The sequence below is a fragment of the Hypanus sabinus genome, chromosome 26 (genome assembly GCF_030144855.1).
Source record: "Hypanus sabinus isolate sHypSab1 chromosome 26, sHypSab1.hap1, whole genome shotgun sequence".
In the NCBI taxonomy this organism is placed as follows: domain Eukaryota; kingdom Metazoa; phylum Chordata; class Chondrichthyes; order Myliobatiformes; family Dasyatidae; genus Hypanus; species Hypanus sabinus.
In genome coordinates, this window is record NC_082731.1 from 43,042,074 (window position 1) to 43,069,432 (window position 27,359).

At 46.7% G+C, this 27,359-nt stretch overlaps 1 protein-coding gene across 1 annotated transcript in view; it reads right to left on the reverse strand.

Annotated features, from left to right (window-relative positions):
- LOC132381756 (neuronal PAS domain-containing protein 3-like) overlaps positions 1-26,970 on the reverse strand; it is a 611,027-nt gene extending 584,057 nt beyond the window's left edge. Inside the window, exon 1 of the mRNA XM_059951328.1 lies at positions 26,702-26,970. The gene's annotated coding sequence lies outside the window, so the exon portion shown is untranslated. The remainder of the gene's footprint in view (positions 1-26,701) is intronic.
- Between the last annotated feature and the right edge of the window lie 389 nt (positions 26,971-27,359).

Here is a 27,359-nt window from a genome sequence, read left to right on the forward strand (position 1 = left end):
TATTCGTAATGATTCCAAAAGAATATCAGTGGCTCAGCCGAGTGACACCACAAGAAGTAACATTCTCAAAACCAGGACCCCGCGATTAGCACTAATCAGGCATCTGCTTAAATAATACTGGCAACACAGAATCCCCAAGCCTATTGAAATACATTTAACAAGCTTAAACAGGAAACACCAGGAGACTGCAATACAAAGAGTAAATCACTCAGAGATAACACAGAACTCTAAATGATTAACGACTCTCATTAAACAACAATTAACCAACTCAGGGGCTCTAAAAACCTCAGAACCCAGCCCTCTCTGGTGCCTCACACAGGCCAGAGGAGCTCATTACACCACCTCACTATTTTGCTCTCCCTTTGCATTATCTATATTTTATATATTCTTATCCTCACTGCCTTTTATTTCTATTTCTGCACCACTGATTTAACTTAACTATTTATATACTGTAATTCATGGTTTTATCCCTATTGTTATGTATTACATTGTACTGCTGCTGCCAGGTTAACAAATATCACAACATACACCAGTGATATTAAACCCGATTCTGATTCTGAGTTAAAGAATAATTGTTTCCAAGTAATGTATTCAGTGATTCAGTGCCTGGCAAGGTATGAGAGGCAGGGACCATTTAACTTGGCTGAGCTGTGAGCTACAAGTGTTAAGAAGTTGGATGGCCTGGTCACAAAGGGCCGAAAGGCCTCTTTGTGAACTGTTGGTGTCTGTGGTGATAACAGATCCAACGGTTGAGGTGTTACAGGGCCAGATGTTATTGCAGAACACACAGCAAACAACTCTTGTTTTTCAGCACGACAGAAGATGTGATAATGTGAGATGTTCAAGGTTGAAAGATGAGAAATGGAGAGAAAAAGAGGATAGAGGTGTGAAAACGGAATGAGAACAGAGAAAGGTGTGACAGATAGAGAGAAAGAGATGTGAGAGAGAAAGAGAGAAGCTGAGAAATAGAGAAAAAGAGGTGTGAGAAATAGAAAGAAAATTTGACAGAAAGAGGAAAGGTGTTAGAGAGAAAGAGAAGGTGAGACAGAGAGAGAAAGAGAGGTGTGAGAGATAGAAAGAGAAAGGGAGAAGGTGTGCAAGATACAGAAAGAGAGCAGGTATGAAATAAAAAGAAAAGGTATGAGACAGTCAGAGAAAGAGAGAAGGTGTGAGAGATAGAAAGAGAAAGACAAGGCAGCAAGACAGGAATGGAGAATAACACAGGCAGGGAAGAGACAGAGAGACTGCTGCAGAGCATGGAGAGAGTACAAGAAAGATGGGCAGAGAAGAAGGGGACAGAAAGAGAGAACAGGGGTTTTGAGGTGATTGCACAGGTAGAGGGGGAATATGGAGACACGTTAGAGGTTGCAGAAAAAGAGGAGGGAGGTTGCACGGGGAGGGGGGGCGAGGGAGTGAGACATGGAGATTAGAGAGAGAGGCGAGAGCTAGGGAGTAGAGAAATGGAGACAAGCAGAACTACAATGGAAGCGGGGGAGACAGACCCAGAGAGTGGTGTTGACAGAAGGAAAGAGAGTATTTTAGGGAGACACACAAAGATAGAAATGGAGAGGGAGACGTCGATGTAGGGGTGGTGTGGACAGGCTGAAATAGACATCAAGACAGACAGAGAAAGAGCTGAAGGACAGGGAGAAGAACAGAAGATTCGTTCATAAAATCATTTACATCTTGGAAATCCAATGATTAATTTCTCTTTAAAACATTTTAAAATGACAACATCAGAAAGAACGCCTTCATTTTCAGGATGACAACCTTCTTTTTGCATTGTACGCTCCCCACAGACAGTAATCCTCTGATCACCTTGTAAGTCTTAATTGGCTTGTAAGCCCCATTTGTCTGGTGCAGGAACGACTGAAGCAGCTTACATCACACAGAGGGACCATCTCTACATTATTAAACACTCCAGAGACACGTTGGCCATAAATCTTACCTCTCTTTTATTTTTTCCATGTCTATTTTTCACAGCCATTTCTGTACAAGCAACGTGTTGCAAAAACAAGCAAGGGATTCGAATCCTAATCGTCGTTCTGACATCCCGATTGCTATGAAAGGGAAGACGGGATGGGATGGGGACGGGCTTTAGCCTAAGAGTGGTGAATCTGTGGAATTCATTGCCACAGGCAGCTGTGGAGGCCAGGTCACTGGGTGGAGGGTTGACAGGTTTCTGATTAGTCAGGGCATCAAAGGTTAGAGGAAGAAGGGAGGAGGAGGGGGTTGTGGGGGATAATACAGCAGCCATGAAGGAATAGTAGAACTGATTTGATGGGCCAAATGGTCTAATTCTGCTCCTCTGTCTTATGAACCTCACTCAGAGGGGAGGCTTCTTCGAAGGGGATGGTCCATCCAATACTAGGCCGCTATCAAAGCGGCAGGGCCCAGGTCCGAGAGTGGGAAACGACCCGAGACTTGGGCAATTTAAGCACCAGGCCAGATTGAGAAGGTCAGGTTGTCGGGCCTGGTTCAGCTGGCTGCTCCGTGAGGTTTACTCGACTCTGCGCTGAACTGAGGCCGTGGCCTGCGGCCAACGGACTCCTGGGTCGGCTGCGGTGAAGACCGGGCTTTATGGTTGTGAACTCCCTTTCATGAACTTCAGTAGTTTGCTCGCTTTGGTGATCTGCACGATTCGTTTACACTCCCTGCACACTGACTGTTTTTTTAATGGGTTCTATTGGGTTTCTTCATTCTGTAAGGAGACAAACCTCAAGGCTCTATATAGTAGTCATACGTTGACAATAAATGTACGTTGAACTTTGGCTCAGTCTGTACCAAGGGGGTTTCTTTGATTAGTGCCATGGAAGGCACACCAATACTGAGGCAAGAGTCACTGAATAATACCACAATGATTCACAAAAGCTTCAAAGCACCAGCAAATGGTGTTCAATTCCTGCTGCTGTCTGTAGGGAGTTTGCACGTTCCCGACACAGCTAGGTGGATTTCCTCCGGGCGTTCTGATTTCCTCCCACATTCCAAAGACATACAGCTTAGGGCTAGTAGCACACGCAACATGCTGGAGGAACTTGGCAGGTCAGACAGCGTCCATGGAGATGAATAAATAGCCGACATTTCGGGCCAAGACCCTTCTTCAGGACTGGGAAGGAAGGTGGAATTGGGAATAAAAAGATGGAAGGAGGGGAAGGAGGGTAGCTAGAGGGTGATAGGTAAACCCAAGTGGGGAGAGAGAAGGGAATCTGATATGAGAGGGGACCCAGGGGGGGAGGTGATAGGCAGGTGAGTGGGGAATAGAAGAAGGGAGCGGGGAGGGAGAAATCAATGTTCATGCCATCAGGTTGGAGGCCACCTGGACAAGGGGCTAGTAAGTTGTGGGCATTGGCACTGAAAACATGGTGCCACCTGCGAGTGGCACTCAGCACAGTCTGCCTTGATTTGATTTGAAGCAAACGCAAGTCCCAAGGTACATATGGCAAACGAAGCTCAACTTTCAATACCAGAGGGAGGCTCGCTGTCTGGTCTAGGCCCACAAACGGCAACACTGGCGGGCGGACCCCAGCGCCAACTCAGACTGGTTCCGGTGTCGACGACGCATTTCGTTGCATATACTCTGCCACACGCACGATGTCCCGACGAACAAATAAAGCTAACTTCCTCAGAAGTCTTGAGAAGTGGTCACTGTCTAAAAGCAGTGGAAGGGCGCCCAGCCAGAGCAGTTTAACAGAGACCAGAGGGGGCTTGCCATCAGTAAGTCGAGCCAACTGGGAGAGGGAGCGGGGGCTCAGCTGAACACCGAGGGGGCGGGGGCTGCCTGACTCTGTGGGCTTTGTCTAACACTAGGGAGTGGATCCCTGCCTCACACTTGCAGAGGAAGGAGTGGAGGGTTATCTGTCTCAACAGAAGGGATGGGTTCTGCCTGACACTGGTGGGGAAGATGTCTGTCTAACACTGGGGATTTGGGGCTATGTCTATACCTAGGGGATGGGGCGATATGTGGGGGCACATTGTTGTGGGGTGTCTGCAGTCTCTAGTACCAGAGAATGGGGGGGACTACTCCCCCTAACACCCAAGGAGGGCATATGTGCATCTTCTAATACTGGGGGGGGGGGGGAGAACACATGATGCACCCTAATACCAGGGGTGCACACCCCATTACCTAGTGGGGCACACCAACGTTCCCTCTAAGGTCTGCGCATGCACAACCTTTGTTACTGGCACACAAAGGAATTTAAACTGCGCACAAAAGGTCGTCACCCTCTACCTTGATTTCGCGATTCTGCACGATCATATTTCCTTTCCCGATCTCTGATGCCAACGGTGTTGGCAACGTGGAGCCTGCGATGATTTCTCTGCAGATTTTAGAACTAGTACTTGAGCAGCGAGGCTCGCTGATGTGTATTATTCTATTTCTTTTAAACAATGAATGACAAGCTGGCATGAAGTTTATTATCCTTAGAATAGCTTCAGGTTTGGCAGGCTGGTGGCGTAGTGGCATCAGCGCTGGACTTTGGGGCGAGAAGTCCCGAGTTCGAATCCGGCCGGCTCCCTTGATCGCTCTCCATCCGTGCCTGGATGCCCCAGCCTGCAAAGGCTGCACCCTAAATCTGTGGGTGGGGAGTGTGCAGCGCTCTTCAACTGGGGAGTATGCACCCTATTACCAGGAGGTATGCACCCCTAAGATGAAGAGGGGTTCACCCTAGTATCATAGGTGTCTACCCTGATATTATTTGTAGAGATATAACGTGGAATGGGCCCTTCCAGCCCCCCAAGCTGTACCGCCCAGCAATCTCCCGATTTAATCCTGGCCTAATCAATGACCAATTAACCTGCTAACCGCTACGCCATTGGACTGTGGGAGGGAACCCACGCGGTCATGGGGAGAACGTATAACCTCCTTCCAGGCAGCGGCGGGAATTGAACCCGGGTCACCTGTGCCTTAAAGCGTCGCGCTAACCACCTATCAGGGAGAGGGCACCCTAATATCAAGGGTGTGCACCCTAATATTGGGGAGTACACCCTTATATATGGAGGGTGCACTCTAATATTGGGGGTACACCCTTATATATGGAGGGTGCTCTCTAATATTGGGGGTACACCTTTATATATGAAGGGTGCTCTCTAATATTGGGGGTACACCCTAATATATGGAGGGTGCACTCTAATATTGGGGGTACACCCTTATATATGGAGGGTGCACTCTAATATTGGGGGTACACCCTTATATATGGAGGGTGCTCTCTAATATTGGGGGTACACCCTAATATATGGAGGATGCACCCTAATATTGGGGAGTATGCCCTAATATCAAGGACATGCACCCTAAATATCAGGGGTCACAACCTAATATCAGAGCTGTCCACTAATATTAGGAGTGTGAAGCCAAATAAGAGGGGTGTACACCCTAAAATCAGGGGTTTGCACCCTAATATCAGGGGCTGTGGACCCTAATCTTTGTGGTGTGTACCCTAATATAAGGGATTAGTGGTGTGGACCCTAACAACGGGGGATGCATCCTAACATCAGGGGCGGTGCTCCCTAATATGAGGGGGAGTGCAGCCCAATATCAAGGGGGCTTAAACTCTAAAGACGCAGGGCATGCTCTATAATGTGAGGGGGTGAGTGCGGACTAACATGAGGGGGATGTGCTCCCTACTATTACTGGTGGGGAGGAGGCCGTGCCCTCGCATAAATCCCCTCCCAGAGCACAATTTAGCTGAAGCACCTGGTTTACTGAAGGACTCCACTAACATTTTGCAGAGGAGCCATCAAGTTTATTTCAACCGCCTCAAAGTTTAAGCTAGTTGGTGATTGTTTCCATGACAACCAGAAGAAGCCATTCAGTCCACCTATTAAAATGACCATCCAATAGAAAATCAGCACCGCACTTCACTGTTATTTTCGTATTCATTTGAGTTGATTCTTGGAGTTTTTTGCCATTTAAATGTTCCATTTCTGTGGAAATCTCACAGCTTTCAAGTTCTTGGTATTAACAAGAAATCTAACTGCATTCCTTCCAAGAGGGATGGGATATATTCACTTTAAAATTGAAAACCTCTTTCACAATGAGAAAATTAACGTACTTCGTGGAATATTAAGGCTGACCATCTCTTTGACAGAGCAATTCAATTTATTCCACTTCCATCTTCCCAGTAATTCTCTTTAATTTTATACAATTGTCTTTTAGAAGTAACTATTAATCATCACAATTTTCAGGATTGAAAATGTCGAGTTAATTGCACATTTAACATAATTAATCGCAATTTAAATCACTATGTTGAACAATGAAGGAATAACAATAATTTTATAGTTTTACTTATTTTTAGTTGTGTTAAATGGTTTTGAAGTTTATCCTTTATAAATTTCAATTATTTAAATATTTATCGATCATTCATAGATTTTGAATACCTCAAGTTCAAGTTTATTCAATATTCCCCAACGGCGTGCATCTCAAATAGCCTCTGACAAACCAAGTCCAGTTCCTGGATTAGTTACAAAGCCCACAGGAACCGTTACTGCCAACAGGAGAAGGGGAAAAGGTGGGTTACTGGCATCTTAAAACCAGTCGCTTTGGGCAAACAGGGCTTGTCGGCCGAGGTTGGCAGCCCATCTAAGAGAAGGCATATTCTGATCTCAAACCTCCGCTGCCTTAAGCTCTACCCACTCATTCAAACACACACATGTATACAGCTAAACGAAACATTGTTCTTCTGGGGCCAAGGTGCAAAACACAGTACATATTGTCACACATGAAATATACAGCGCATACACTCACAAAATGATATCAGTACAAGCCCCTGACTGGCATGGCCTGAAGACTGACGGGCTGACATCAAGTGTGAGGTGCACATTTACGTAACACAGTAGTCTTCTGGTCAGAGACATTCAAAGCTCTTTAGAAGCTTTTGACAGCTTGTTAAGCTTGGTGGCATAGTTTAGCTTATAAATTCCTGTGGGGGGGGGGTTGGCATGACATCAGTAGAAGGAACGTTTGTGTGAATTTAATGGGTAAGACCCTAGGACATAGAAGCCAAATTAGGTTATTCGACCCATCAAGTCTGCTGCACAAACCAGTGCCTGAACCGAAAGAAGCGTTTGCAATAGAATCAGATCTGTACAGATTTCTCAAAAGGGTCATCTGCTAATACGAGTGATTTATCATTAACCAAATGCAGAGCATTTACCCCATTTTTTTCCTAACATGCAGGAATAATACATTACAGAACACTTTAATTTGCTTTCTTCTCAAATCACAACCAGCTATGAAGAATAACTTCTCTCTTCTGGCTGTTTTCCAATTAACTTTGATCTGTGTCCTTTTCTGTCTGTCCAGTAGCAACAGCTCCTCCTCCATTACTTCATCAAGACCAGACATAGGTCTATGGAGAGGAATAAACGTCCATCATTTAGTCCTCTCCATAGAAGCTATATTCGGTATTCTGTTATTGATTTTCCTTTGAACTACCTCTTTGTACTGATAAGACTGAAGACACTCAAGCAGAATTAGGCCATTCAGCCCATCGAGTCTACTCCACTATTTCATCTTAGCTGATTTATTTTCCCTCTCAACTCCATTCTCCTTCTTCTTCATGTGACCTTTGACACCCTGACTAATCAAGAATCTATCAACCTCCGCTTTAAATATACCCAGTGACTTGACCTCCACAGCCATCTGTGGTAATGGCTTACACTGATTCACCACTCTCTGGCTAAAGAAGTTGCTCCTGACTCCTGTTCTAAGGTTGTTATAGCCAGGGGTGGTAATGGGGACAAGCTCCCACTACCTATTAAATGCTCCCAAAGGCCTGCACCTCAAATAACCTCTGACAACCAAATCCAGCTTCAGGGCTTCAAGTGGCTTAGCTACTAAGCCCGTGGGGAACCATTTCTGCTGACAGGGGAAGGGGTAAAGGCGGACTACTGGCACCTTAAAACTAGTCGCTTCAGGCAGATGGGGCTTGTCAGCCATGTGGAAGGCTTTGGGAGTAAACCCCCAGAGAAAGTTCCAGAGCTGGAGTCCCTACGTTGAGTTCAACGCAGACTGGCAACTCCTGCGACACTGCTGGTGACGAATTGTAGCGTTCTCTGCCGTTCCTTTTGATTCATCAGCTACATGGAGAGGGTGAGCCTGCTGCGTGGGCAACAGCTTGTGATCCCCTGGCTTGTGTATGTACGCATAGCTAGGACACAGCATCCGCGGTCGACCCTGACCCGCGGAGGCCTCTCTGTTCTAAAGGGACGCTCTTGTATTCTGACGCTGACACAAGCAAGGTCAGTGGTTCAGGGGGTCTCGATCAAGACCTCTCAGTTTAAAACAGATCTGCTCCTCTACCTTGTAGCAAAGGTGCAGATGCAGAAGCCAATTTGTGCACAGCAAGCTCCCACTGAGAGCAATTTGCGACATAACTACGCAAAGTTCTTTGTAAATACAGGTAGTTCTGCTGTAATGCGAACTTTCATACAACAAATTAGTTATTATATGATTGATAGTTAGAAAACACTATCTGCGTTAAGGTTAGGGTTACCTAGCCCAAATATATTGTCTACAGTATAATTGAGAAATCTTGCTTAAATCTGTCCTTCAAAGGCAACTGCACGCTTGTTCTAAACATAAAAGATTCTGGAAATCTTGAGCAAAATACAAAAAGTGCTGAAGGAACTCAGCAAGTCAGGCAGCATCTATGGAGGAGGGGGATAACATTTCAGACTGAGACCCTTCATCAGGGCTGGAAAGGGAGAAGCCAGAATAAGAAGGTGGGGAGGGAGCGGAGGGAGAACAAGCTGGTAGGAGGGAAGGTGGGTGTGGGGAAGGGGGGAATGAAGAGAGAAATTAGGAGGTGATTGGTGGAAGAGGTAAGGGCTGAAGAAGGAGGAATCTGATAGGAGAGGAGTGTGGACCATGGTAGAAAGGGTAGGAGGTGATTGGTGGAAGAGGTAAGGGCTGAAGAAGGAGGAATCTGATTGGAGAGGAGTGTGGACCATGGTAGAAAGGGTAGGAGGTGATTGGTGGAAGAGGTAAGGGCTGAAGAAGGAGGAATCTAATTGGAGAGGAGTGTGGACCATGGGAGAAAGGGTAGGAGGTGATGGGCTGGTGAGCAGAAGAGAGGAGCCAGAATGGGGAATGATAAATCAGAAGATACCCAGTAAAATATAACAAGGTACAACACAACTTTCTATAATGTGGGGTTTCTTGTGAACGTAAACATCGCCGCATACCAGAGTTACCTGCGCATAACGGAGAATCCCAGGAAATCTGGTCTTGATTTTCAAAGTTGAACCATGAGATATTTCATACTAGGGGAGAACACCCAATTTAAAAATCACCACCATCAACACTGTGGCGCTCCTTCAGAACCCCACAGAAGTGGGGCTCAGACCTCCTAAGCAAATAAGGGCGCTGCCAAGCCATCCAAGGCTGACGTCTAACTGGCACCGAGTGGATCCTCAGTTTTGGAAGGCTGATGCTCTTATTCTCAGTGATCTTCTGGTTGATGATTCAGAAAGATGTCCTCTGAACCCTTTCATTGTCAAGGTTGGTGAATGCAAGGGGATTAAAAATTACAACCGATCAAACCGCAGGAACCTTGCCAAAACAAGAGTTGCAAACGTATATATAAATGAGCTTATTGGAACGCCTGGTAAATCACGTTGCCCTCTATCCAATGTCCTTCTGCCTGTTATCTGCCTGATTGTCACTACAGGCAGATAGTGCTAGCAGATATGTCTTCTGCCACTGCAGCATCTTAAAACAGCATCAATGGAATTGTGTGTGTGTGTGTGTGTTTGTTAACATAGATTTCACTTTTCCTTTCATCCCAATCGCATCTTTTAAGACCCCGGTGCTTGGCCCCAGCCTCTCTGTTTCTGCTTCTCAAAAGAAAACATTTCTTTCACAGACCACAAGCCAGAGACAGCTTTAAACAGAGGAGCTTGTTCTGAAAATATGGGGCGTAGATATATATTTTTTCATGTCTCCTGAAAGCTGACCCCCTTTCATAAATTTGGTCCAATTAACCCCGCAAAGCACTGGCTGGTCACAGTCGTGCCCTGGGGTCAAAAGGTTGAGGTTTCAAGTTCTGCTATGAAAGTCCAATCTGCAGCTAGAGTACACTGTCATTCCATATGTCAGTCTGCTCTCTCTGCACAGTACTGAGGGACTGTCACATCAACACAATGATACAGCAGAAAGCCCGTGCCAACCAAGGATCTCTCTTGGTTCCTCAACACAACCTCCATGATTGGGAGGTACCACCGTGACTACTCTACCTGAGCTGCTTACGGAGAGCTTATCTGCCCCAAAAATTGCTGCCTAACTTTTATCAAAGACATTTTATCAATGGAGACATTCAGTCATATGGAAAGACAGTGTGGCGCTCTGGCTGCGGCAGAACAGGTCACAAAGCACCTCCAACGGGTGATTAGGATGGCTCAGCACATCATTGAGGCTCAACTGCCAGACCTGGAGACCATCTACAACTCTCGATGCCTACGGTGCGCTCGTGACATCATTAAAGACCCATCCCATCCCGGACACCGTCTGTTCAATCTCTTGCCATTGGTAGGATGCCGTACCACATGCATTGTAAATATCTGTTTTGCATGGGACTGGAGTAGCACTGCAACCTCGTTGTCTTGGGCAAGTGAAGTCAAATCAAGTTAAGTTTATTGTTATTTAACTACATACATGTATACTACCAAATGAGGCAACGTTTCTCCGAACCAGGATGTAAAGCACAGGAATACACATAACACACATAACAACTTGTGAAAGTAAGGATGAAATCAACAGATGAATTATACATAAGTAAACAAAGTAAAGCACATAAATTAAATATTGTCAGGTACAGAACTGATTAATCAATGACGCTTTGAATACAAAGTGTCAAGGAGTTCAGAAGCCTAATGGGCTGACCATTCTTGTCTTTATGCATCGGAGTCTCCTGCCTGATGGTAGAAAGTCAAAGAGGATGCTGGATGGACGGGTGGGATCCTGGATAATACTAAGGGCCCTGCGTACGCAGCGCTCCTGATAAATGTCCCCGATGGATGGTAGAGAGACCCCTATGGTCAACGTCAGACACAATCTCAATGATTCTTCCCACAGCCTTAGATCACCTAGACAGTACAAACACCTATATACATGTCAGGATACTGTTCATTGACTATAGTTCAGCATTTAACACCAACATTCCTACAGTCCTGATCAAAAAGCTAAAGAACCTGGGCCTCTGTACCTCCCTCTGCAACTGGATCCTCAACTTCTTAACTGGAAGACCAAAAACTGTGCAGGTTGGTAATAACATCTCCTCCTCACTGACAATCAACACTGATGCACCTCAGGGATGTGTGCCGACTGCTCTATAGCCATGACTGTGTGACTAGACACAGCTCAAATACCATCTATAAATTTGCTGGTGTCGCAGCAACAATCTTGCACTCAACGTCTGTTTGACCAAAGAGCTGATTGTGAACTTTAGGAAGGGTAAGGCAACTGAACATAAACCAATCCTCATAGGAGCTTCAGAAGTGGAGAGAGTGAGCAATTTCAAGTTCCTGGGTGTCGATATCTCTGAGGATTTGACCTGGTCCCAACATGCTGGTACGGCTATAAAGAAGGCAAGACAGCGGCTATATTCCATTAGGAGTTTGAAGAGATTTGATTTGTCACCTAAAACACTCAAAAACTTCTACAGATGTACCATTCTGACTGGTTGCACCAGTGTATGGTGGGGCGGGAGGGAGAGCTACTGCACAGGATTGTAAAAAGCTACTGAAAGTAGTAAAGTTAGTCCGCCCCATCATGGGTACTGGCTTCAGTAGTATCCAGGACACCTTCAAGGAGTTTAAAAATCTGCAGATGCTGGAAATACAAGCAACACACACAAAATGCTTCTTCCTATTGATGCTGCCGGCCTGCTGCATTCCACCAGCACTGTGTGTGCGTTGCACCACCACCACCCAGGACATGCCCTTTTCTCATTGTTACCATCAGGAAGGAGGTACAGGAGCCTGAAGACACACACTCAACGATTCAGGAACAGCTTCTTCCCCTCTGCCATCTGATTTCTAAATGGACGTTGAGCCCGTGAACACCACCTCACATCTTTTTTTCTGCTTTTGCACTACGTATAACTGTTGTAATTGATTTTTTAAAAATATTTATCATGTATTGCATTGTACTGCTGCCACTAGCTGAGCAAATTTCATAACATATACCAGTGATATTAAACCTAATTCTGATGATCCTCTCGATCGTTCTCACAGTCCTTTGTAGGGACTTCACATCCGACACTCGGCTGCTCCCAGACCAGATGGAGATGCAACTTGTCAGGACGCTCTCCCTCCTGTAATGCAGTTCAAAGGGGGGGGGGGGGGAACCTTGTTCTCCTCAATCTCCTTTGGAAGTGGAGGTGCTGCTGTGCCTCTTGTTCAGGGAGGTGATATTAAGGAACCAACTGAGGTCATCCGTGAATCCGTGATGCGAACACCCAGGAACATGGCGCACTGAACTCTCTCTATGAAAGAGCCACTTTTTCGCAGAGGGGGATAGTTTGTGTTCACCTTCCCAAAGTCCTTGGTCTTCTCCACGTTCAGACTTAAGTCATTCTTCTCACACCAGCCACTCCACTTCCTCTTTGTATTCGGACTCATCATCGCTGTCTTCAGCAATGAAAATAAAGTCCTATTCTATTCCAAACTAATCCCATTTCAATAGAACATAGAACAGCACGGAATGTGGCCCTTTGGCCCACTAAGTCTATCCCAAACACCATCCCAAATTAAACCAAATATCTCCTGCTTGGACGTAATCCTTATCCCTCCATTCACTGTATGTTAATGTGACAATTTAAAAGCCTCTTAAACACCATTAGTGTGTCTGGTTGCACCACCTCTCTTAGCACCTATTAAAAATAAATGCCCATGCGTCTCCTTTAAAATGTCCCTCTCTCATTTTAAATGTACGTCCTCTAGTGCAGGACGTTCTACCCTGAGTAGAAGATTCTACCCACACGATCTGTGTGCCTCTTATAAATGGTTTCAATGAACTTCTATCAAGTCACCTCTGGGCCGCAAACACTCCAGAGTAAACTACCCAAGCTCAAAATCAGATTTAACATCGCCGGCTTATGTCATGAAATTTGTCTACTTTGCAGCAGCAGTTCAATGGAATACGTAGTAATGGAAAATATAACTGAATTACAGATATATATATATATATATATATATACGATAGTTAAATTAAGTAATTAATGCAAACATAGAAATAAAAAAGGAGTGAGGTAGTGTAGTGTTCATGGGTTCATTGTCCAGTCAGAAATCAGATGGCAGAGGGGAAGAAGGTGTTCCTGAATCGTTGAGTGTGTGCCTTTGGGCTCCTGTACCTCCTCCCTAATGGTAGCAGTGAGTTTAAGCAATCACTCCTGACAATACAAGCCCTCTAATCCTGGTCAAGTCATTGGGTATATTTAAGGCAGAGGTCGATAAGATTCTTGATTAGACACAACATGAAGGGTTACAGGGAGAAGGCCGGAGATTGGGGCTGAAAGGGGAATGGGTCAGCCGTGATGAAATGGTGGATCACCGCAACAGGCCAAACGGCCTAATTCTGCTCCCATATCTTATGGTATTCTGGTAAACATTTTCTGAACCTTTTCAGAATCGAACTCCCAACACTTACCATCAACACTCCACTCCACCCCACAGATTCCATCACTCACCTACACACAAAGAGGTGAGGCAATAGACAGAGGCCCGAAGAAGGGCCTTAGTCCAAAACATTGACTATCTATTCATTTCCACAAATGCTGCCTGACCATCTGAGCTCCCCCAGCATTTTGTGTGTGTGGCTTTGGATTTCCAGCATCAGCAGACTTTCTCGTGTTGATAACCACCTGACCCATGTGTCTTTGGGAGGCAGAGGAACCCCCTACGGTCAGAGGTTCAACATTTCATTACATGAGACACTAAACTCTTGGCCGCCCTCTCAGATGAGTGGAAGTGGAAGTGTTCAAACAAACAATCTGCTTTGAATAATGACGTTTCTTAGCAACAATTTCAGCAACAATTTCCTGGCATTCAACTCCATTAACCCATACAATGGTGACGCCATTGGAGATGTACAGGTATACATCCTCACCTGGGTCTTGACGCCAATATTTATCCCTCAAACAATGTCACTGCAAGAGATTATCTTGTCATTACAATGCCCTTGGATGGAAAATCCTACAAAAAGTAATAGATACTGCCCAGACCATCACGGTCAAAGCCCGCCCAACCATTGAGCACATCTACATGAAACACTGTCACAGGAAGGCAGCATCCATTATCAGGGACTCTCACCACCCAGGACATGCTCTCTTCTCGCTGCTGCCATCAGGGAGGTGGTACAGGAGCCTCAGGACCCTCACCACTAGGTTCAGGAACAGTTATTACCTCTCAACCATCAGCCTCCTGAACTAAAGGGGACAACTTCACTCAACTTCACCTACCCCGTCATTGAAATGGCCCCACAACCAATGGACTCACGTTCAAGGACTCTTCATCTCATGCTCTCAATATTTATTGTTTACTTTTTTTCCTTCTTTTTTGTATTTGCACAGGTTGTTGTCTTCTGCACTCTGGTTGAATGCCCAAGTTGGGCAGACTCACATTGATTCTGTAATGGTTATTATTCTATAGATTTATTGAGTATGCTCACAAGAAAATTAATCTCGGGATTGTATATGATGACACATACGTTACTTTGATCATAAAATTTACTTTGAACATTTTGGCACATTGGGGTTTATCAGTCTTTGTTCATGTACAGAGTTTTGTAAAATTCTATTGTATTTCCTTTCTTTCCTGTAAATGTCTTTCAAGGTAGCATATAGTAACACGTATGAACTTTGACTATAAATTTATTTTGAACTTTGAACACTGCTGTTTTTAAGTGCTTGTTGTTGTTGGATTGGGATGTAAAATAGTTATTTCCTGGTATTTGTCTTGTAGTTTATTTATTTAGGGACACAGCACAGAGCGGGTCCCGTCCGGCCCAACGAGCCACTCCACCAACAACCCACCTCCCTAACCCAAGCCTAATTATCCGGTGGTGCAGTGGCATCTGCACCGGACTTTGAGGCGTGAGGTCCCGGGTTCGAATCCGGCCGGCACCTTGCAAGCTTTCTATCTGTGCTGAGCGTTGAGCTAGCGACTCGACCTCGCTAAAAAGCACAGACAGAAATGGCCACAAGGAGTGAAGAGGAACGACAAACTGAAATCACAGGACAATTTACAATGACAAATTACCCTTCAAATCGGTAGGTTTTTATCCTGTGGGAGGAAACTCAAATGGTCACAGGGACAAGAATTGAACTCTGAACTCCAATGTCCCTTGGTGTTAAATCTTGTACTGATGCTACACCGCAGTATGCACTATGCTTACATAGTTATCAATGTACATGGAATTCTTCAGTGACCTTTCCAGTAACTACATTGCAGTTGCTTTGATATTTTTCTAGAAGCTTCTTGGTTTTCGGCAGCAGGTGTCACGCCAGGTCAATTGTTATCACTGGAATTTTCTCGTATCTAATCAGACGACTTTCCATTGTTTATTTATTTACTGAGATACGGTGCAGAACAGGCCCACCCAGCCATCCCCCGCTTTAACCCCAGCCTAATCACCGGACAATTTACAATGACCAGTTAACCTAGCAACAGTCTTTGAACTGTGGGAGGAAACCAGAGCACCTGGAGTAAACCTACACAGTCACGGGAGAACGTACAGGCAGTGGTGGGAATAGAACCCAGGTCAATAGTACTGTAAAGCGTCGTGCTAACCACTAGGCTGCTGTGTCTTTTCTTTGTTCTCTCGGCTTCTCTCTCTTGTTTGCTTTCTGCTTAGTAAAACGATCGTAAACAGTAAGTTTTACGCATCATTTTTAAGTTACAAAGAACTTTTGGATCTCAAGAAGTAACACTGTGCGCAAATAGGTTGTTGCAATTTCTGCATTACAACAGGCGGATGCAGTACCCAGAGGTCAGGAGAAGATGATGCATCAGTATTTCTGTATCTTTTTTTAAAAAACTGAGAGGGAATTAAATTCATCAATGAATAAAGAGACAGGTGAAAGTTTCTTTCTCTTATTTGCTACTGACACCATATCTATTCCCTTCAAACTTACATCTCTATCCAACTCCTTGTTGTCTATTGCTGGTCTTTTTCTGCTGCATATTAGGGAATTTACATTTTTAGACCATAAGACACAGGAGAAGACTTAAGCCATTCGGTCCATTGTCTGCTCCACCATTCAAACATGACTGGTTTATTATCCCTCTCAAACTCATTCTCCTGTCTTCTCCCTGTAACTTTTGATGTCCTTACTAAGCAAGACCCTATCAATCGCAAGGTTATGTATACCAGATGACTTGGCCTCCAAAGCTGTCTCTGATAATGAAGTCCACAGATGCACAACCCACTGGCTAACAAAATTCCTCCTCATTTCTGTCCTAGTCTGGTTCTAGACTCACTTACTCTTGGACCCATCCACTCTATCCAGGCCTCTCAGTATTGGGAGGTTTCAATAAGATCCTCCCTCATTCTTCCAAACTCCAGTGAGTACAGGCTCAGAACCATCAAATGCTCTTCACACATTAACCCTTTAATTTTTTTCCTGCTGTTCGTACATTTCTGGGTTCAAGTCCTGCTCCAGAGACAGGGCTACCATCATAGTGTGCAGAGAGAGCGTGTGCTCCCTTGTCCTACCTGTTGTGTCACTAGGTGAAGCCTAGGGGAGTCTGTCCTAGTATCATCACTGTTGTTACTCCCCCCCCCCCACCCCGTGATCAATAGTTCAAATAAAAATGCTACCCAGACATTATAATCTATTCCATCTGCTGCATCAATTAAAAGTTCAAAGTTCAAAGTAACCATATTATCGAAGTACATATAGTCACCATATACAGCCCTGAGATTCATTTTCTTGCGGGCATTCACAGTGAGGGCAACGAAACACAATAGAATCAATTAAAACTGCACGCAACAAAGGCGGAAATGCAAAAGACAACAAATTGTGCACATGCAAAAAATAACGACAATAAATAAATAAACAATATATAATCGAGAACAAAAGAAAAAGTGCAGATTCTGGAAATCCACACAAGACACACAAAATGCGTGTCCTGCCGAAGGGTCTCGGCTCAAAATGTCAACCGTACTTTTTTCCGTGGATGCTGCCTGGCCTGCTGAGTCCCTCCAGCATTTTGTGTGTGTTATAAGACCATAAGATATAGGAGAAGAAGTAGGCTATACAGCCCATTGAGTCTGCTGTGCCATTCACCATGGGGTAAGACCATAAGATATATAAGCAGAAGCAGGCCAAATATTGAGAACATGAATTGCAGAGTCCTTAAAAGTGAGTCTGTAAGTTGTGGGATCAGTTGAGCATTGGGTGAGTGAAGTTTTGCGCTCTGGTTCAACCTGGTAGTTGAAGGGTAATAACTGTCCCTGAACCTTGTGGTGTTGAACTTGAAGCTCCTTTCCCTCTTTCCAATGACAACGGCAAGAAGAGAGCGTGCCCTGGATGGTGCAAGTCCGTGATGATGGATGATAATAGATTATCACAGTCATAGAAAAGTATAACACAGAAATGGGCCCTTTGGCCCATCTAGTCTCTGCCAAACCATTTAAACTATTGCACTTTATGTATCTACCTGCTCTTTCCCTGTAATTGTTACACTACATTCCATATACCATTGTGTTTCGCTGAAGACCGCCTTGACGTACAGATACTTAACATATGGAAAGATCTGTCTCCGTGATTAGCAAACAAAAGCGTACGGTTTTGGTCGCCCCACTATAGGAAGGATGTTGAGACATTTGGGAGGGTGCAGAAGAGGATTACCAGGATGCTTCCTTCCTTGTTTAGAGGGTGTGTGCTGTCATGAGAGGCTGGAAAAACTTGGGAACGGCAGAGGCTGAGGGGAGATCTGATAGAGGTTAATGAAATTACAAGAGGCATAGATAAAGTAGACAGGAAGTATCTTTATCCCGGAGTATAAATGTCTAATACCAGAGGGCATGCATTGAAGGTGAGAGGGGGTGGGTTCAAGGGGGAAGTGAGGGGTAAGTTTTTTTTACTCAGAGGGGTGGATGCCTGCAATGTGCTGCCTGGTGTGGTGGTGGAGGCAAATACTTTAGAGGCTTTTTAAGAGACGTTACGATAGGCACATGGATGTAAGGAGGATGTAGGGATATGGACGTGGTGTAGGAGGGATTAGTGTATGAGTGCTTTTGATTTTCTGGTTCAGCACAACATTGTGGGTAGAATGGCCATTTCCTGCGATGTACTGTTCTATGTTCTATGCATCTTAGTAACTGTGACAATAAAAAATCAATTACTAATATTGTGAGAGCTTGCTGTGCAAGGTGTTATCTTACAGGTAGGTCATTGGCTGTTTTGGGACATTTTCAGATTCTCCAAAGGGCTCTCAGAATAAAACTTCTGTTACTTTGTTACCCTGCATGAAAAAATGTTAACCATTCCCATTTCATATTCCAAAAAAACGCGAAAAGAATACACTCAGTGGCCACTTTATTAGTTACTCCTGTACACCTGCTCGATAATGCAAATATCAGCCAATTGTGTGGCAGCAACTCAATGCACAAAAGCATGCAGACATGGTCAAGAGGTTCAGTTGTTGTTCAGACCAAACATCAGAATGGGGAAAGAAATGTGACCCAAGTGACTTTGTGCGTGGAATGGTTGTTGGTGCCAGATGGGGTGGTTTGAGTATCTCAGGAACTGCTGATCTCCTGGGATTTTCACGCACAGCAGTCTCTAGAGTTTATGAGGAATGGTACGAGAAACAATAAACATCCAGTGAGGGCATTCCCATGGTCACTTTATTAGTTACTCCTTTACACCTGCTTGATAATGCAAATATCAGCCAATCATGTGGCAGCAACCTTGTTAAAGAGAGAGGTCAGAGGAGAATAGCCATAATGGTTCAAGATGACAGGAAGACAACAGAAACTCAAATAACAGTGGAGTGCAGAAGAGCCTCTCCGGACGCACAACACATCAGATTTTGAAGTGGATGGGCTACAACAACAGAAGACCGCAAACGTACACCCAGTGGTCACTTTATTAAGTATAGAAGGTATCTAATAAAGCAACCACTGAATGCTTATATAAATAAATAGATAGATAGACAGAGAGAGAGAGAGAGATAGACAGACAGACAGAGAGGTAAACAGATAGATAGATAGTCAGATAGATAGATAGACAGATAGTCAGACAGATAGATAGACAGACAGATAGATAGACAGACAGACAGACAGACAGGTAAACAGATAGAGAGGTAGACAGATGGAGAGACAGACAGAGATATAGACAGTCAGAGAGATAGATAGACAGATAGACAGGCAGACAGATAGATATAGATAGATAAATAAATAAATGGTACAAATAGAGACAAAAATAGTGAGCTAGTATTCATGAGCTGGTCATGTACATCTAGTTATTCAGCTGCATCAGAATAATTCCCAAAATTATTAACACAAAGGATCAGATGCCATTTAACTAGGAGGCCAATGGTGCGAATGACCTGCCACTGGAAGATGCAATTAATACAGGTGGATGGGCCACTGAATAGCATGGATTTGATGGGCCAAACAGCCTGTTTCCATGCTGTATGACTCTATGACTCCTCTCCTGTTGCAGTTCCCTATTCAGAGCCTTTGACTTCCTGGGCAACTTTCCAGCATACTTGTCAGCAAGTTGATTTGAACCGGTTCGTTGAGGCTCATCTGAAGATGATCGTCTGGTCAAATAAAGACTATACCAAGGGGTGTGCTCCAGTGAGACGCCCTCACAAGTTGCAAGGAGTGGTTTGCCTCCCGGAGACTCTGCCTGAGAGGGAGCTGGGAACAGATCGATTCAGAGTACAACAGGCTGAAAAGAAAATATTTCCAAAATAAAAACAGAAAATTCCAGAAACACTCAGCAGGTGCGGTTGCATCTGCCAAAAAAGCCACACGGAGTTAACCGTTCAGGTTAGAGACTCCTCACTCAGCTCTGGTCTCTCTCTGAAACATTAACCCCACAGATCCTGCCTGACCTGAGTGTTTCTAGAATTCTCCATTTTTCAATTTCTTTCCAGACTGTTGTTTCTGCTTTTATTTCAGATTTCCAACATCTGCCGCAAACATTTCCAAAATTTGAGGACGGGAACAGGGACCAGCTGGGTGGGTCTTTGAATATGCAGAATTCTGCTACCCAATGCAGTACGCAATACCGATGAGACAGTAACTGGAGTATTTGTGCACAGTTTTGCTTTCCCTGTTATAGGAAACACATTTTTGAGCTGGAAAGATCGCAGCAAAGATTTACCAGAATTTTACCAGGACTTGAGGGCCTGAGTAATAGGGAGAGATTAGACAGGGTAGGACTGCTTTCCTTGGAGTGTAGGAGACTAAGGTGTGACATTACAAAGGTGTGCAATGTCATTAGGGGCAAAAAATGGGTGAGTTTTCCCAAGGAAGCAACTAAAAAGAAAATAGAGGACTTAGTGAGAGCGGAAAGATTAAAAAGGGCCAACTTCTTTGGACAGAGGAATGTGGAACGAGCTGCCAGAGGAAGTGGCTGTAGCAGGTACAATAATGACATTTGAAAAGATGTTTGTTAAAGTATGTGGACCAGAAAGGTTTAGAGCAGGGGTTCCCAACCTGGCCTCCAAGAGGACCACAAACTTGTTGTAGGGTTTGGAGGCTTACGTGCCTCAGTGACCCGGAGAGCTTTGTTGGCTGGAGTCAGGGCTTTACGCTTTGGCTCTTGGTCGGGTCACCCATGACAAACAGGTCAAAGGGTAGAGGCCAGAGTAAGAGTGGTCCACCAGTCCTCCAGGTTCATGGCTTCAGCTCAGGGCTAACAACCCCGACTGGTCAAACAGAACTACAGCACAGAATCCTTCGATATCTGAATGTGACAGTATTCCTGAATCTCCACCCGGGACTCGTATGACTGACAGGAGTGAAAACCGAGAGGAAGTTACTGAAATTATGAAGGAAGCCCTAAACACCGTCAGAGATGGAGGATCTTCATGGTTGCTCCAAACGCCAGTGGTGTAACAGGAAGTAAATAAGTCAGTTCCAAGCTGGGGTCCACGGACCCCTCAGGTTAGAGGTGGGGGTCCATGGCATAAAAAAGGCTGGGAACCCCTGGTCTAGAGGAACATGGCCCAAATGCAAGCTAATGAGACCAGCTTCAATGGTCAACTTGGTCAGCAGTTGGTCCGAAGGTCTGCATAACTCTGACCCCATGACTGGCCTCTTGTGTAAGAATGTCAGGCTGAAGAGACGGGAATCAACAATCCTCTCTCAACGACAGCAGCTCCATGTCACTAGAAGTTAGTGGGGATTTGGTCTGTCCTCTAAAACACTCAAAAAAGTTCTACACACGTACTGTGGAGAGCATTATGACAGGCTGCATCACCGTCTGGTACTGGGCAGTGGGCAGCGGGGTAGGGAGCTACTGCACAGGATCAAAGTAAACTGCAGAGTTGTAAATGTAGTCACCTCCATCATGGGTGCTAACCTCCTCAGTATCCAGGACATCTTCAAGCAGCAGAGCCTCAGAAAGGCGGCATCCATCATTAAAGACCACCATCACCCACAGCATGTCCGCTTCTCACTGCTACCATCAGGGAGGAGGTAGAGGAGCCTGAAGACACACACTCAGCGATTCAGGAACAGCTTCTTCCCCTCTCCCTTCCAATTTCTGAACCCATGAACACCACCTCATTTTCTTATTATTTCTGTTTTTGCACTACTACTTTTGATTTACTATACATATATACTAATTAATTTATTTAATTTTTCTTATATTATCATCTATTGCATTGCCCTGCTGCTGCTAAAATTAACAAGTTTCACGTCGTACGCCAGTGATGTTAAACCTGATTCAGAGTCCTCCCACCCATTTTCAAATGCTGAACTATTTATTTCAGAAATTGCATTTATATAGCACCTTTAAAGATGGTATGAAAGCATTAAAGTATTTCGCACAGAGCAGCTGATGCAGGGACTCACAGTGAGAAAGCCTAACGGATGATGTGGAAACCCGTACAAGGTGGGTGTTTAAAGATTGTCTTAAAGGAGCCGGAGAGCTGGAAAGGTGCGCAGACAGAACTCCAGAACTCAGGGCCCTGGCATTTGGAGGCACAGCGATGGCAAATGGGGACAAACTAGAAGCCAGAATTGGAGGGGCATAGAGACCACTCCGAGTGGTGGGAGCAGGGAGGGTTACAGAGACGAGTTCTACACTCCCGGCATTTCCTTCATTACTTCCTTCCCTCCACTCCCACCAGCACAGCCAAACACCACGTCAAAATGAGCCTGAAACCTAATGAAGGAAATGTGAAGTGGGAGACTTTCACCAAGGAAGTGAGAGAGGGAGAGGGGGAGAGTAGAGACAGAGAGAGGGAGAGGGGGGAGAGTGGAGACAAAGAGAGGGAGAGGGGGAGAGTAGAGACAGAGAGAGGGAGAGGGGGAGAGTAGAGACAGAGAGAGGGAGAGGGGGAGAGTAGAGACAGAGAGAGGGAGAGGGGGGAGAGACAGAGAGGGGGAGAGTAGAGACAGAGAGAGGGAGAGGGGGAGAGTAGAGACAGAGAGAGGAAGAGGGGGAGAGACAATGAGGGAGAGAGTGGAGACAGAGAGAGGAAGAGGGGGGAGAGACAGAGAGAGGGAGGGAGGGTGGGTCAGATTTAACAAATAGGAAACCTAATGAAGGAAATGTGAAGCGGGAGACCTTCACCAAGGAAGAGAGAGAGGGAGAGGGGGAGAGTAGAGACAGAGAGAGGGAGAGGGGGGAGAGTGGAGACAGAGAGAGGGAGAGGGGGAGAGTAGAGACAGAGAGAGGGAGAGGGGGAGAGTAGAGACAGAGAGAGGGAGAGGGGGAGAGTAGAGACAGAGAGAGGGAGAGGGGGAGAGTGGAGACAGAGACAGGGAGAGGGGGAGAGTAGAGACAGAGAGAGGGAGGGGGGAGAGTAGAGACAGAGAGAGGAAGAGGGGGGAGAGACAATGAGGGAGAGAGTGGAGACAGAGAGAGGGAGGGAGGGTAGGTCAGATTTAACAAATAGGAAGAAAAAAGCCCAGGAGAGGCAGCCAGAGAGAGAGAAACAGTGAGAGAAATAGCGCGGAGACAGAGATGGTGAGGGTAAAAGAGCTAGTAGGAGGGAATGAGGGAGGGAGAGTTGGAGGGGTGAGGAGACAATAGGGAAAGGAGGGAAGAAGGGCAATAGGAGGGAAAAGGGGAGAGGGGGCAAAGGGGGAGGAGAATGAGGGGTGTGGGGGAGTGAGGGAGAGAGAAAGATTGAGGGAGTGAGGGAAGAGAGTGTGGGGAGAGGGACAGGGAAGAGAGTGGGGAGAGGGACAGAAGAGAGTGGGACAGAAAGGGAGGGAGAGGGAGGATACGGGATGAGGGGGAGGAGAGGGGGAGGGGAGGCAGAGGGGGAGGGAGAGGGACAGAAGAGAGTGGGACAGAAAGGGAGGGAGAGGGAGGATACCGGGAGGGAGGATGAGGGGGAGGAAAGGGGAAAGGAGAGGGGGAGGTGAGGGGGAGGGAGAGAGGGAGGGGGGAGGGGAGGGAGAGGGGGAGGGGAGGGGGAGAGAGGAGAGAGAGTGAAGGAGAGGGAAATGAGGGAGAGTGAGGGAGAGAGAATGAAGGCGAGAGTAAGATAGAGTGAAAGAGAGAGATACATTGGGGGTGGGGGTATTTGTACCTCGAGTCTACCCCATTACCGCGACACCCCATGGGATCAACCCGTGCAACCTCTCGCTCCCCCTTCCCTCCTCCAGACCTCGCACCGCGCCCAGTCCCCGAGCGGGGCGAGAGGAAAGTCCTGTCAACTAAACTGTTGGAGGCTGGCGGGGCTGCTGCGAGGAGCCCGGGGTCGAAGGGTGGCGAGCCAAGGGAAGGGAGGGCCGAGGGGCGCCGACTCCCGGAGGAGAGGATCCGAGGAATCCCACTCCGCGGCCCTCCTCACCTCCCCATCGACCCTGGCTCCTTTATGCTCAAGAATCGCAGAGCTTACAGCGACCCTGCTTTAGGACGAGAAAGTTTATCACTGGAAACGCAACAGAAGCGAGTACCTGACTTCGGGCGGCAAACGGCAAAAAGTGCGCAGAGTCTGACAGTTCATCCAGCAGACATCACGCACGCAGGTGCGTCCCGAAATGATCTGGACAGCAGTCTGAGTGCGGGCCGCGCGTCGCTCCCGTGTCAGAGCCCCGGCTTCCTGGGAGAAGCAGGGACAGTCAATAGTTCGCCCCTGCCTGGCATCTTGTGGACTGAGTCCCGGCTGGCGTGCGCGCACCCTCCACACTGCGGTCTCGCTTGCAACTGGTAGAGGCTGCAACGTCGGGGGCGCTTCGCCAATGCAGAAACTTATCCTGTCAGACAGATTTCGCTTCCTGCTCCGACGGGGGGGGGGGGGGGGGCGGAGAGTGGGGGGGGGGGGTTTCCACCGCCACCTTTACCCTCGGGGGTAGCGTTCGTCAAACAGCCCATCCTCGCCTTCCCATTAACTCTCACACCCCACCTCACAGCAACAGTTCACAGTCCCGAAGTAATCCTGCAATATACTGGGAGAGAGAGAGAGTACGTGAGTGAGGGAGGGAGTCAGAGAAACAGGGGGAGAGAGAGAGAAAGCGGTGGGTGGGAGGGGTACGGGGAGTATAGATGCCTCGAGTCCACCCCATCACTGCGAGGTTTCACTAAATTTAAAGAACGATGCCTCGGAGACAATTCCTGATCGGAAGGAGTGGGAGAGCGAAATCTTCAACTCTCCTCAGCAAAACCTGTTTGCAGACCCAGGCTTTCAAAAGAACCGTCTAACATTTCAGCACACGTGAAGCAAACAGCAACTGTGATGTGAAAAAATACAGCTCTGAATGCCAAGCACGATATCAAGCATAAAGAACCGAAACCAACCTCAGCTGGGGCAAGATTTTGTTTTAATTCAGTTTGTACCCTGTCCCTAACCGACGGAACTCTGTGATGTAAATTCGGCCTCCTGGAGGAACCAACTGCTTGAGAATCATACCTTTATCTGCGAGCTTTTTTTAAACATACAAACATTTCCTCATCATTCAAGTTAGGGGTTCAATTCTGTGTCGTCGTTTTTTACTTCACTATACAGTACTTCTTTCTCCGCATCTTTTCATTTTCATCTCCTTTCCAAACTACGCGTACGCAACAGCCCTTCCTCCCCTCCCTTTCCTGCTCGCCCAACTCCAATCTACCCAATCACTGGCAGCTTCTAACCTGCAATTATCTCCCCAGCTCCCAATTTTTGCCTCTACATTTGGAATATCCCACTCCCCCCCCCCACCTTTCCTGGTGAATCCCTCAATCCCTAACACTTTAGTTAATTTTCCCCCAACCTCCCCGACTTCCCAACACACTTTTTTTTTGCCAACCTACACCCGCATTCTCCCCTCCTCTCAGAGCGAATTCCCTCCAGTACTCATTTAACAGGACATTCCCATCGCCTCGGTCTGCATCAAAAGCAATTATCCTCAGCCTTTCTAACATTCCCTATTTCCTCAGTTCCGTTTCACTTCCTCATCTATCCCCTTCTACATATCCCTCACATGCCCACCTTTCTGTAATCTCGTCGCCTCCCCTTCTCCCCAAATTTCACTGCATTTCCCCCACTTCTTTTCTAAATCCACTTTTCTTAACTCTTACATACCTCAATCCCAATTTCTCACTCATCCGCGTTATTTCTCCAAATTTTCTTTTAATCTTTTTTCCCACTTCCCTGCTGTTTCGCGTACCCCTTTTTATTACTCTTTCCTTGTCTAACTTCCATGTTGTCCCAGATTTTTGCAACCCGCTCTCCCTAATTTCTCTCACCCCCTTCCCCTTTCTCCTTCCTTCTGCTTTCCTCGTCCCTATTTATTCGGCTTCCCTCTTTTTCCCTGTTCCCTCTCTCGTTATCATTCTTGCAGTCTCGTTCCTTTTCCCAACTTTCCCCCGTCTCCCTGCTTCCTTTCCCCAACACGCTTACTTCTTTCTCACATTTTCCTTTCCTTCCCTAATTCCACTTTCCCCAGTTCATTCCATCCCTCGTTTCCTCATTCCCGCCTGAATTATTCCAAAACTCTTCCAGTCAGTCTCTCTTCTATTTTCCCTGTTCATCTTCCCCTTCATCCCCCCCTCAAAAACACCTTCAGTTCAGCATTCCCGCTCATCTTTTCCCAGTTTACCTCATTCCCAGAGTTTCTCCTCACTATTTCGTTTGTTTCATCACATCGTTCCGCTTTTTCCCAGTTTCTGTCCTCTCCTTACAGTTGCTTCCTCATTCCCTCTCTCGCTCTCTCTTCCTCTCACAAATTATCTGCTTTTCCCAGTTCTGTGTCTCGTTCTGTTCCCGCATTCTGCTTATATTTCCCTTTTCTGCCCCCCCGTTTCCCCCACTTTTCGTCCCTTCCCCTACTTTCTCCAGTTGCCCTTATCCCTCCTTTCCCTCTTTCCCATTCCCCTTTCCGAGTTGTCCCACTTTCTCTCCTTCCTCTTCTCCCATTCCCTGTAGCTTGCCCCGTTTGTACATATTTTCTCTCCCTCTTCCCAGTTTCTCCCCCCTTTCTCTTTCCGAGTTTTCTCCTCACACGCGCATCCTTTTTTCTCTCTCTCTCCCCCAGTTTTCCCCCTCTCCCCCTCCCCTCCCCGCCCCGCCACTGCCCCTCACTCACCCTTGCGCAGTCCTGCCGCTCTCATTCCCGGCTCGACCACCAACGCTCGCAGCTCTCTCCATCCCCCGCTGCGCTGCCCTGGCCGCCGCTCCGCGCTCCGCAGCCCGGGGGAGCTCTGCACCATGCCCCGGCTCGGCGGGCTCCGCTGGCGGCGCAAACTCCCCTCCTCGCCCGGGCACTTGGGCTTCGCTCGCCCCTTCTTTTCCCCTACGCCAGCTGCCCCCTTCCAGTCCTCACCCACCCCTTTGGCTCGATGGACAAGCCCGGCTCCTTTTACCACCAGCTCTCTCTCTCTCTCTCTCTCACACACACATACACACAGTGACAGGCTACTGCGGGAGCGTGCGCCGCTCGCCCCCGACAGCGCGCTCTGTGCACGCGCGCCCAATATTACCCCCTCCTTCCCCCCCCATATATATTAATGCACCCCTCCCCTTATACAAGAGCAACTGGATGTAGGAAGGGAAGGGAGCATAAATGCGTGTGCAGAATTGCTCCGGGTGCGCGCACGCGCTCCCCACTATTTTTCAAGGCGCGCCCCCGCCTCATCACTCCACTCTGTTCAGTCTGTGTGTGTGTGTGTGTTCGGAATAAGGACCATACATACCCGCAGTGGTCAAAGGAAGGAGGTTGTTTGAATTAATTAGTAAACATTTAA